The following is an 11,825-nucleotide window of genomic DNA, read 5'->3' on the forward strand; positions in this document are numbered from 1 at the left end:
CTACCGCGCTGCTCCACTGCGGGTGGGCGGTTATATTACCCACTATGAGTAACGATCGCTAGCAGGTGTGAGTACTTAACGTATTCTCACAGCAACAAGATTGTACAACTAGACCGAAAAGTAATATCTGTATAAATACCAATTTCCGTCTCGAGCGGGAATTAAACACGCAATCGCTGTTATGTGATTGCCCACACTACACTAGAGCGATGTCAAATGCACAACACAACACGTAAATAAATTATCCATTCGAACCAGCTGTTCCTGCGATTAGCGCTTAGAAACAGACAAACAAACAAACTCTTAAGCTTTATAATATTAGTATAGATGGTATGAACCCATATTCCAATCGAGTTCACATTCCGCGGTTAAGATTAACTTCAAAGATCTGTATCGACCGAAATACCAACTAGTACTAATAAGGACGTGTACTGGATGTAACAAGAACTTCGAGAAGAAATACTACGAGAAATTTTCATAAGAAAATCCTTAAATGTAGCAATTTGTTTTGAGTTATTGGTAAGATAATACAAAATCTATTTGAATTTAGATTAAAAACTACTAAAAATACACTAGTTTGCATGACAAGGAATGACAATTGGCTCCATGACTTCTGACCTCTCCATTGACATTTGGTTTCTCTGTTTATGATTATATCTTCGTTATTTCGTAGCCTGTAATTACCCGGACTTAATTACTTTTTACAGCAAAATTAAACAATCTTGAGTGTTCAATTCAAACCGGTCTGAAGCCAACGCTTTTTTTAGGACAACAAGAAAAGAATACCTACGTTCTTAAAATTTACCCGAGAAACACAATTTTTTCGTCGAATTATTAAATATTAAGTATTATAGTTATCAATATTTTGTACTTATATCTATATCTGTAGAAATAAAAATAAATTGTCGAAATATACGAGTATGTACGCGCATTATTTTCGAACGACGCACGAAATTTGATATTCTTATTGTTTGTTGCAAAGAATAGAAGAAAAAAAATTGGATATAATTATTAATATATATATATATATATATAGTTATCTGGGTCAGGATGTTTATTAAAATTCAGTATGTATATTTGTAAGTGTAAACATATTTAGATTGTTAAGAATAAATTTCAACATTACTCTGCGTTCGGTTTCCTCAAACAACGCTTTGCGGATCTTCGAAATGGGTTATTACGCCGGGCCCATAATTTCTAGACGCTTGCGTAAACTCTCTAGAATTATAGACGAAGTATTACGACAGACGTGTCTTTAAGCTTTTACGCGGGCCGTGATTATTTACGTCGAACGTATTGTTAGGAACGTTTAAGTTAATGCTCTGAGGATTGATAGGAAGCGTTAATGTGTATGAATTTTCATTTGAAGTGTACTTAAGTCTTTTTATATGTAAGCATGTGGGTGTCGACTCTGCGACGTATAATCACCGAGAAGCTGCGGACCCCGATCAATTTCAATAAGAGTCGTGGGACCGATAGAAATGTCCGAAACGTCGATGACTGATGTTACGAGAATATTAATGTAATGGTCCTGTAGATCCTATTGAAAGCCTGTAGATTATTACTACACATTTTTATACATCACAGCAAGCTAGTCTAAGTAAATAGCTATTTATTACTACATAGAACGGTAAAATCTTAAGCTGAAATTATGATAGAGAATTTCGCATAAAATTCAAAAGGTTAACACATATTGTTTTCTAATGTTTACGCGAATTTTACTCATTTAATAAAACACTTTTTTCGACCAGTCCTCCCGTGACCATGGTTGCTGTAAAGTATCCGAAACGTCGGGAATCAAAAGTTAACAATAAACCGCGATAAAATCCGAAAAAAGTGTTTTATTAAAAAAGGTTAACACATTTTGGAAAAGAAATAGAAAGTCGCGAATAAAAATTAATTCATATATATAATTGACGTCAGTTGGTTGGCTGGACGACTTCAAACACAAATCACTAGAATCCAGTCACCGTATATTTTCTCCAGAAAACTAATGAAAAAGTCACCATGACAGTTAAAATCATCGTCCTATTTCCGACTTACTGACTCAAATGAGTCACTGAGTGAGTAGTTTTGCAGTTTGTTTTTAAAAAAAAAATTAAAATTTATAAATGTCTATTAAATTGGAACTACTAATATACAGTTAGAATTATAATTTCCATCAACATTTTTATAATGGATAGTTCGATCTGGTAGCTTTTTAAAAGAAATTTCATTCAGTTAAAAACGATCATGCTATATTTAATTTTATCGATTTATTGACCATGACAATATTTTATATTAATTTTTAATTTACAAAATTATTTTAGGTTTTTGTATGATTATAGCTTTTTCAGTAGTTTTATTGTTTGTAAATTGTAAACCTTGAAATTGCACCTCAATTCCAATTTATTGTGTCGAAAAATGCATTAAATGTTTCGATTAGAATGTACAAAATGTAATTGATACGAGTTAGTAGTAGTTAGATACATAGGAGTTTTAGTACAAGGACGGCTCAGATCTTCCGAAACGGTATGCTTGATATAAAACTTCCTAAAACTGCTTTCAATGTAAATAAGGAACAATGTTTACGACGAAATAGTCGTAAATTCTGTTTCGGCGCCCGACTGGGACAAATTGAGATCTAACAGCTGTTGTTAAAAAGGTTTGTTTAGGTTTAGAAATAGGTTATTGAACGGGGATTAATAGGGTCAGTTTGATTAACATTTTTCATTCTATAATTTTTATTTTTATATGATAATTTACTTTTAGGGATTATATCGTATTTTCGTCAAATGTTAAAATATAATATTCGCATGAAATTGCAACGTTTGAGAACGCAATTACTTATGTCAGGAACTTCAAGTCCGAATCGATAAATTATTTTAGTGCTGAATAGCCTATTTATATAGAAGACTATAGGCTATATAACATCACACAACAGCCAACAGAAGCGGAGTATCAATATCTGCCGATGTTACAGACATATAAACTAAATTCTTCCTAGTTTTGTTAGAAGTTAGTTGTAAAATAAGTAATACTTATTTTAATTATAATAATAAGTCCGCTTCGCAATGACAATTTTAAGCTAAACTTCTTAACTAATTGTATCAGTTTCCTTCAAATAAATATATACAAGTTTATTATATATCTACATTTTATTGGAGATGATACGTTACAAAATAAATTTAACAGGTCTATGAAAACTAGAATAATAACAGTACATCCACATACAATATGTACATACAACAACAAGTGTCTCAAAGTGAAAGAAATTAGTTCTTCCAATGAATTATTGTCTTGCAAGCGTGTTTCAAAAGATCCCTGATCGAGTAGACCATTGTTCTACACGTCACAATACAATGAAACTATCAAGCCAATTCTGAGTTTTGGACGTTTTCCAAGTTTCGAAAAGCGTTCAACTGTCTAATCCTCGGAACAGACGCCGCTGAACGTGGCATGAAAGAACTAGGGGAATTGTGTTTATCGTTTAATTGTATTTATAATGAACGTGAAATTAAACTTACATATTTCTTCGTTTGAATTTTTAATTGTAAATAAATGTAATGTTTTGTTACAATTGTTTCAACTCCCTATTAAATGTGAAAATTTCATTTAATTATAAAAATGTATTGTAAGAATGAGAACCACTTAGCAGAAAAAATATAGAAAAAATGGTGACTAAATTAGTTTTTTGTGGCTTAATAAGTTACAAAATTTAATATATTTAAAAATGTAAGAAATTTTTTATAAAAATTCTATTCCTTGTAAGCAAAATTTGGGTTGTGTGGAAGAAACGATTAATTAACTAGTTACAAATCCGCCCATTATTACTACACAATCTGTAATATTAAAACTATTTTTAATCACATATTGTTTTAATCACAAATGTGTTTTTACAAATTTAATTTTTAGATTAATTTATTGACTAAACATTAATTTTTAATAAAAATAAATACACCATTAGAAATTAAAAAAAAATGTCTACACATATCTATAGACATTGGAAATATAGAATTGTCTAAAGGAGTAGTCTAGAAAGTGCTCATTAAAATGTTAGAAGTAAGAAATTTGAATACGAAACTTTGCTAAAGAAAATTGATGTCACGTTAAATTTGTCTTGTTCTGTTCTTGTCGCACACGAAGATCATTCGAATTCAACGTATTTACGTCTCAAATTTAAATCACTTTCGTCTGGCGATGCTTTGATTCTAGGGATACTATTGTTACAAATATTTATTACATAATTTTTTCATAACATTGAGTATATTGTAGTACGTAATTTACTTTGAGTATATTGTAGTACTGATAGTGTATTTTGTTTGTTCATACTAGACGGCTTATGTGGTTTCATTTTCGTTGACGTCAGTTACTACTTTTACACCAATGTAAAGCCTATTGAGATGTCTTTGCTTTAGAAACATGCTTTCTACTCTTGAAAGTAAAGATTTAAAAAAAGACTACTAGATTCTTAAGACTGTCAAAGAAAACTTTTCAAACAAAAATTACTAGCGCGGTATACCGAAAAATAATCTGCAACTACAGTACAACCATCATTTAGGCAAAATATATGAAATCTTAACATAAATACTGCTAATACCTATTAATATTCACAATATTATCGCTGCATCGATAAAATTAAAAACAAAAGAAATAACTGCACTTACTAAATATAAGACACTATTTCTTAATATTAAACTGTTATTAAATGAGAAGAGAACCAAAAAAAAAAAAAAACTGTTTGAAAAAGCTTTTTAAATGTGATTCGATCTTTTCCTGTTAAATCTTTGAATTATGGATTTTTTTCTTGAACGTATAATTATATTCATACGAATACACTTGATAATAATTATGTTTTTATTAACAACTCATTGAAATTATCCATATAAAAAATTATCTGTAAGAAATAAATTTAAAAATATACTTAAAAAGTATAGAACAATTAATAATGTAGTAAATTATTCTACTGGCAACTCATAAATAAAGTTATTAAAAAAGAAAAAATCACACCATACAATTTTATTTCACAATCGCGTTAAAACATCGATAAACTTCGATTTTTAAATTTCGAATTTCGAACGTGTCAATTCATCAAAGCGGATTGGATAACACGTTATAGACGCGCGAACGGCGCCGCACGCGCAGCGAGACTGACCGGAGACGGTGTGTTCAACACAAATCATTTACCTTTAACTGCTATTTCCTTTCCATTATCCGCATAAGTGCGAAAGAGACTGCAATAACAATATCCCAATCCCAAGGTGCGAAGTAGGCATTGTTTCACTAATCCTCTCAAGGACGAAATAAGCTAAGAAAATGTGTCTATGAAATGTTAGCTGTGCTGCGCCTACATGGTATTTTACGGCACTTTTAACTGCCGTAGGCGATTCGTAACTTTATTTATAATTCGTATTAACATATGTTCCGAGATAATATTGGGTCGTTAAGTTTAACGAAATAACTTACGCAACGAACAAAATATGCAGATATCGATGAATAATTTATTAGATATAAAGTATATAAATTATATTTTTTATTATACAAACGCACACGCACAAATAGACATGTGCGTGCTACATATTTACGTATCGTGAATAAAAATTATTTAAATATAAAAACGAAATTAATAATTTGAGAAAACAATGCTGATGATGATTTTCCTTAGAACAAACAAAGAAGTTCCTGCCAATAGGAAAATATTCTATTATTTACATTACGTACATTATTTACTAATGTGTTTATTAATATTTATTATTTATTTAAAAAATCGACAATGCGGAACAATCACGCGGAGGTCGTTGTACAAGCGGCGCGGGCGCTTACACGTAGTATTGAGATCGTGAGTCATGTAAATAGGGTGATCTTGTGTACGCAAGTTTATTGGACTACGGCGTTAGGCTACGATGTATTGAACAGTAGGATTTAAGAATGAGAAGTTATGTAAACTTTCATCTATTCTTAGAAAGAATAGGATACGTATAGGAGAAGATAGTCGGATCAGAGAGTAGGTATAGAGTAAATAAAGTTTCTTAAATTTTCACTATTAATGAAGTTCGTTTTGTATTTGAAAAGGAAAATAAAATCAATATACTTATACTGTTGTATTTTGTTTTATATACATTAAATGTAAAAATAATGTTTTTTTAATAACCTCGTATGTATCGAAAATTTAGCAGACAATAATTAATAATAACAGATATTTAAAACGTAAAAGAGAAATAACAAGATTAAGATTTTAAAGAAAGTTTTAAAATATTAAAATTAAAAACCTCTATATAGGAACTTAACCGTCCAAAAATTATAAATTATAAAAAAATATATGACAAACTGAAAGCCGATGAAGATGAAAGCAGTTCCTAACAAACACAATAAGACAATATCTCCTAAATATTTCTATCATACACTAGCCAGTAAATCATCATTAGAGACGCGAATATATATCATCAGTCGTCATTTCGTTAAAACATCAACATCCGCTTAAACGAAACAATTAAAGAATGGATCGATTTAAACGAATGATATCAATCATTATTCTGAATGTTTGAATAGAGTCGACATCTACAAAGTGATAGCAAAAATAGTTTTGTGCTGATAGCGTACTCTTCACCTATACATGGGGAAAGAGGCCTATGGCCAGCAGTGGTATGTTACTGGTTGAATCAGTCGCAAAAAAACCTGGTAGTGTAATGTTCATTCATCATTACTGTTGTTTTCAGTTCATTACTCCCAAAAATTTCCTTGTACAAGTCAAAGTGATTCAGCTATCATCAAAAACTACCATTAGCAAATCTACATTTAGTAGTTACTGTAATACACCATTTATAGAATATCTCTATCTAAAAAGGTAATTGATTCACGCCCGGTTTCCGAAAGGCTGATCAAAGTAAAATTAACAAATCATCTGTCAAATCTCTTGTTAAGTATCAAATGAGTTGCGTACGACGACACAACTCATTACATCACAACTAACATTTTCTGTAGGTTTTGATACATCACAAATATATAAAATAATATTTAATTATAATGTGACATGACCACATGTTACAAACCGAATGTCAAATCAAACTAATCGAGGCTTAGTTAATTTTGCTGTGAATGACATTTCCGCAACTCAAATTGATTTGACAGCCGTGTTAAATCTAACAGCCGTTTAGTAGACCTATACTTTGACAAACGTTTCAGAAACCGGGCATCAGTCTTTGACTTTAAATCTCTTTAACCGACTTAAAAAAAGGAGGAGGTTACTCAATTCGACCGTATCTAATTTTTTTTGTATGTTCGGGAATAATTTCCTTGTTTATGAACTGATTTTGATTTTTTTTTTGTTGGTAAGGACATATCCCTGGTGTGGCACCATGATAAGGAAACCAGGATCTGACGATTGGATCCCAGATAAATCGAGGGAAACTCGAAAATTCGCATAACTTTTTACTGGGTGTACCGATTTTGATGATTTTTAATTTAATCGAAAGCCGATGTTTATTATGTGGTCACATTTAAATTTCATCGAGATCTGATAACAACTTTTTGAGTAATCTTAGATAACGCGTATTTACTTGACTATTTTTTCGTCTACCTACGTTGTATTATTTGTCGATGTAATTGAAGTCGGTTTTTTTTTCGTTTGCCTGCAAACACAATTATTGTATATTGATCAAGCAATCAGACTTCCCGTAGGCCCGTAGCGATATCGACATTTGAATAATATGTCACTTGCACACGTTGCCAATTAAACGAGCCGGAAATTTGATTTGCGAAACATATTGATATATACATATAGACTATGTGTAAAATGAAAAAGTATAGGTACAGAGGAAAATTTGCAGAAATGTTAAACAATATTTAAGAACTTCATTATTAAAGTTATTAAATTTTATAGGAATCATGAACATTAACTTAGAAGATGAAACTTCAGCTGAAATTTCAGTCGTTGTTTGTTAGGTACTTCTGTCAGTCCTAAATTTAGTAGTGTGATTATGAAGTTTTTTAATAGAAGAGAAAACGACCTTTTCCACGTCTTTCGATGTCCAGTGGTTTATATAGTACCGGTTTAGCTTAGAGTATCAACATAACTGCTGTGTGGTTACGGCAGTAAATAATATAGCCACCCCTCTCTTCCCTGGGTGTCAAAAGAGACTAAAGGATAACACAGTTCTACTACTACCTTGGAACATAAAAAGCCGACCGACGGCGGAATAACTATCTCACTGCTGGCTTTGAAATACACAGGCCAAAGACGGGCAGCAGCGTCTTCGATGCGACATAGGTCACTAACCCGCCTGCTCAGCGTAGTGACTATAGGCAAAACACATGAGTTCGCGCTATAATGTCTGGTGCCAGCTTGGGGTGGCATATGTCCAGCAATGTACTGCGATAGGCTGAAGTGGTGATCAACATAACTCAATATGGTGGTATATCTCAATGGAGCAGAATATAATAAAATAGTTGTTACCAGCGAAGTGCATACACCTAGTAGCCTTCACAATCATAAATTATTTCATTCGTATTGTGTTCATTTAACTATTAAAACGTTTTAACTCTGTACTTAAGAAGTTATTAAACGTATTATATGTTTTTACTAGCGTTAAACCCATTTGTGTGCATTTACTACTTGAAATGATTTGACCTTTACGGTTAATACTCTACTAAAATAGAGATTAATATTATATTATTAATTATATTAATAATATTATATTATTATAGTTAACTGAGGTAGTAGGGTACAGCAGGAAATTTTCTGCTGAAAATATGGAGCAGCCCGCCTGGGGTAGTACTTCGACCTTACAGAAAATCTCAGCTAGTTAATACAGTTTATAACCAGTGTTGTGTTCATGTTGGTGAGTAAGGTGACCAGAGCTCCTGTGGGGGGATTGGGGACAGGGTCGACAACGCGTTTGCATCGCTTACCATCAGCTGAGCCAGTACGATTGTTTGCCAACCTAGTTATATATTTAAAAAAAAAATCATAACTAAGCCTTCTGATTTCCTTTTGTAAAGACGTTTGTTTCCATATGTTCCAATTGGACAAATATTTCTATAAACTATATCAATGTATTGATTATTATATTACACCTATTTGGGTATTATGTGGCACCTGTAATGTTTTTACAAAGTATTTAAATTATGTTTTTCTATCATATACTTGATATTTACTTTTTATTATACGAATAATTTTATTAATTTAAAGGTTAGTACTATGAATATTAAATATTTTGAAATACAAATTAACAGATATATTACAAAAAATAGCATGAAAAGCAAAGCAAACGAGTAATTATTAAATTACATTCACAGAACCAGAAAAAAAAATCCATAGCAAAATGTAATGTATGTACGTTTTGATTATAGTCCGAGATCCGAACTAGACGTGATCTTCACCCAGTTACTTAATGGATAAAAATTAAATAATTATCTTCTTTATATGTTAAAAATAAATCGCGAAAGGGTTGACTGGAAAATTACTGGTCATTGGTGGAGTTCGTCTCTAGTTCATATCTTCTACTATTACACATTATCATTAATATTAAACACTCGTATTTTGTCGTGTAATATTTACTATTGTATTAAATGAGCTTAAAAATATATTTTTATTATACACTCATTCGTTATCCCTACATACTAATTTTACTATCATTAGTTTGGATTTTTTTAAAGTATAGGCATAACTATTAAAAAACATAAATAAATTTATAAATAACTAATTAAAACTGACATTTGATTGTACCTAATAACGTTACAATCATTCTATGCATATAATTAAAAAAAATTAAATGACAAATATTCTGATACATAATTATTATAAGCTGATCAGATATATATCGCATTAAAAAATAACATAATACAAATATAACCTAAATTTCAAACAACCGCAACATTATTGCGTTGTAATTATCGGCTACGTAGATTCTCTATTTTATTGGCCTGCTCTAAATTCATATCTTTGCTCTTAAAATTACCGAGATCGGATGTCGAAAGGATCCAAGATATGTTTGACCACTCCTTATCATCCATTAACGTTGCAAACTTTACGTCGGAAACGACAGCCTTGACCTTGTGGGATGCTAGTCGCTTAATGGACATGCGTTATATACGATGGCATATTAAAATTATTGAATTTTCGATGATAGCATTAAGGAGTTAAGATCCACCATATCCATTTAACGAAAAAAATCGTAATTTTTATTAAGTCACTTTTTTAAGTACAAAATTTTTGGAAAATGTTCTCTTTGTGCTCGATGGTAAATTAACATCGTACGTAAGGAGATCTGCGTATTTCCTATTTCTCCTGTCTTTTTAGAACCTTTTAGGGTAACAGAACATTTTGGTAGAGATGACTTGGTAAGCACAATATCATACTGTAACAGTAGGTCACACTTTTCCGCTACATAACAATTGATAAACTAAAAACTACTAAGGCATAAAAAAACCTAAATTGTCAAAAATGTATAGATATTTTATTTTATTTTGTATTGAGGAAATAGGTTATGTATGATGAGCGTGTGTTGTCTGGTGTATACGTATAATAAATTGTCTTTTATCACTTGTCATTGATTTTTATTCCTAACAAATATATCAAAGGTTAAGGGTCAAAGATAAATAATTATTGCATAAATATTACTTAGAAGTCGATAGTAGTCAGTAATTGTGAGTTGAAGTTTAAAGTATCTTAAAATTAATTATACAAAATAATATAAATATATACATACTAGCTGTGCCCGCGGCTTCGCCCGCGTTGAAATTAGTGTGTCACAAAGTTTTCCCGGTAAATTTCCAGTGAAACTCTCATCAAAATCGGCTTAGCCGTTCCGTAAACCTTCCTCTTGCCAGTGGTGGAGCCCTCTCTCCAATGGTGAAACCGCATGAAAATCAGTTCTGTAGATTTTGAGCGAATCGATCACATACACTTTTGGGGACTTTGTTTTATAGTACACTAACTGTTGTCCGCGACTACGTCCGCGTGGTTATGAAGATATGCATTACTATTAAGATGGTGAACGCAAATTATTTTTTTTATTTCAGTCACTTGAAATGCTTATCAAACTGAGTAACTTTTTAAAAGGCACAATTTAGTATAATTTAATAGTTATTTTTATAAAACCTCTCTATACACCACATTTTTAGTTTTGTTTTCAGGCTGTATATCTTTCATACAAACTATCAACCCTAATTAAACCCCCTTAGCGGTGGAATATTGTAAAATCCGTTCTTAGCGGACGTCTGCTAACTATAATCTACCTCCCTGCCAAATTTTATCTTTGTCCAACCTGGATGGATAGACCATCCAGCGGTTTTTGAGTTCTCGTGATGCGTGAGCTATTTACCTTTCTCTTTTATATATATAGATAACGATGCATTATTTGGACACCTCATCACCATCTAAAGAGCGTACATTTTATATTTCAAGTCTCTTACTTCAAAAACATAGGACTTTCATACAAACTTCCAACCCCCGTTTTATCCTTTTAGGGATCGAGTTTCGTGAAATCATCTCTTAGCAGATATTTAGGCCCTATAAGGAACCTACCTGCCAAATTTCAAGTTTGTAGCTGTTATAGTTTCGGAGATTTCGTGATGAGGGAGTCAACCTACCATCCCCCGTTTTAACCCCAAAAAGGAGTTGATTTCTAAAGATACATTATTTGGACACCTTCTCACCATCTAAAGAGCATATATTTTAAATTTCAAGTCTCTTACTTCAAATACATAGGACTTTCATACAAACTTCCAAACCCCGTTTTATCCCCTTAGGGGTCGAGTTTCGTAAAATCATCTCTTAGTGGATGTTTACGCCCTATAAGAAACCTACCTGCCAAATTTCAAGTTTGTAGCTGTTATAGTTTCGGAGA

This window comes from Melitaea cinxia, chromosome 24, assembly GCF_905220565.1.
Source record: "Melitaea cinxia chromosome 24, ilMelCinx1.1, whole genome shotgun sequence".
Lineage (NCBI taxonomy): Eukaryota > Metazoa > Arthropoda > Insecta > Lepidoptera > Nymphalidae > Melitaea > Melitaea cinxia.